Source organism: Berghia stephanieae, chromosome 1, assembly GCF_034508935.2.
Source record: "Berghia stephanieae isolate SIO BIC M18660-M18661 chromosome 1, UCSD_Bste_1.3, whole genome shotgun sequence".
Lineage (NCBI taxonomy): Eukaryota > Metazoa > Mollusca > Gastropoda > Nudibranchia > Aeolidiidae > Berghia > Berghia stephanieae.
Window position 1 is genome coordinate 87,227,213 of NC_088360.1, and position 1,750 is coordinate 87,228,962.

The following is a 1,750-nucleotide window of genomic DNA, read 5'->3' on the forward strand; positions in this document are numbered from 1 at the left end:
TATGCTATTTATCACACATAGGCATGTCCCTTTTCAATCAAATGTTATCGTTAAGCACTTCAAAATGAACAATGAGAATATGATTATGATTTTTTAAATTACATTAAGTATCTATGATAATACTGAATCCGAATAAATTCGTTGTAATGAATAACAATTTTTAAAATCCCATGACAACGAAGGAAGTAAACGAAAAAAATTACTCCACATGAGCTAACTAAACTGCTGTTTCTAGCGAGCTGTTTCCTCAATAACAGACTGGCACCACCGCAGTGTCCGCGATTCCATCAAGAAAGAGTTACAGTCGTAATTGAATGGCGAGCATGGCACCAATGGCGCCGAACGTGAAGGGGGGCGGCAGCGGCCATAACTTGCCTCTTTTTCAAAGCTTGTCATGACACGAAAAGGGCGGCTGCTCATCGCCATAAACTCTGCTTCGGTTTGTCACTTCCATCCCTCGTCGCACTTTGGTTTTTGTCACAGGCCCTTTTGTCTAACTCTTTAAGTTTACTTTTGTTTTATCTAAAGTTAATCTAAACCTGTTGTGATTCAATAAGTAGGAAATATGTGTTATTTGTTCTTAATCCAATGTACATTGTAATATGAGTAAACAGTATTGTTATCATATCATTTCATACTTCATATATCTTTTCATATCGTATATATATATATATATATATATATATATATATATATATATATATATATATATATATAATATTAAGTGAAGGGTCATTTAGGCTAAATGACCTTTGAATACCCCGTTTATTCCAATAAAGTCATGATGTTCTAGGGAATTGATTTTTTTTACCAAGCATGACTTTGAATCTGTTCTAGAGTTTTACAGTTATATTAATTTTAAAATCCTCAAATTCTCGGTTTGCATCTATCAATAAAATATTCTGAACCGGTCTCCTCTTGTGCATTTGGAATTGACAGAGGCAGAGATGTTAATGTGGTGTTGTGAATGAAATGGTGGAATTGATGTGGCATGTCTTGAGAAGAGGGGGAAAGAACGATGTTGGTATTGGGATGGACATCAGAGGGAAAGAGTGGGATAGGAAGTCTCAAACAAACCTGTCGCAGGTGAATGGAAAAAGAGAGGAACGAAATTGGGTCAGGTCTGTAGTCAAGGACAGAGTGAAATTGAAGGGAAATGTCCAGGCTTTATGCGCTTCCTGACGCTGAGAAAGGTGAAGGTAAGGTCTACGCTGGTAACTTTTAGGTACCAACGAAAAAAATCCTCCTAATTCTCTTGCTTATATAACGATTTAAGTTCGAATAACCTACCATGATAAGATTGTAATCACTCAATACTCTTCAACAGTCATAACGTCACTTCCTTCCTAATGACGCATGGTAACTTAGTAACACTGGCTCTAAACTATTCGAACAATGGCGGACGCCAGTTGAAATATTTCTCCGGCGAGCATAAAAGCGTATCCAGAGGAGAAAAAACACATAAATTTGATCATGTTTTGACTTTTACATATTCTGATCACAAGGCATATGAAAAGTTCTAGCCAGCATGAAGAATAAAAAGTAATGATTTTCTTTGTTTAGAACCAGGATGGCCGCCGTTGCCGGGCGGCGTGACATCAGACTACTGAATCCAATTGGAAATAACCTTTTCTTCACTCTTTTAAAGACACGTTCAACGCTAATAGATTGTCTTTTATATAGGAGTTTCGAATGCAATAGTCATGTTCAAGGATAGGTCGAACGAGAAATTTGTGAACGTGGACTTGTC

At 36.8% G+C, this 1,750-nt stretch overlaps 1 protein-coding gene across 2 annotated transcripts in view; it reads right to left on the bottom strand.

The window, feature by feature from the left end:
• LOC144960355 (uncharacterized) overlaps positions 1–316 on the bottom strand; it is a 196,496-nt gene extending 196,180 nt beyond the window's left edge. Inside the window, exon 1 of one of the 2 annotated variants that reach the window (XM_078893439.1) lies at positions 204–316. The gene's annotated coding sequence lies outside the window, so the exon portion shown is untranslated. Of the gene's footprint in view, positions 1–102 lie in introns of both variants that reach the window. The other variant, XM_078893446.1, reaches the window with a different exon arrangement.
• Between the last annotated feature and the right edge of the window lie 1,434 nt (positions 317–1,750).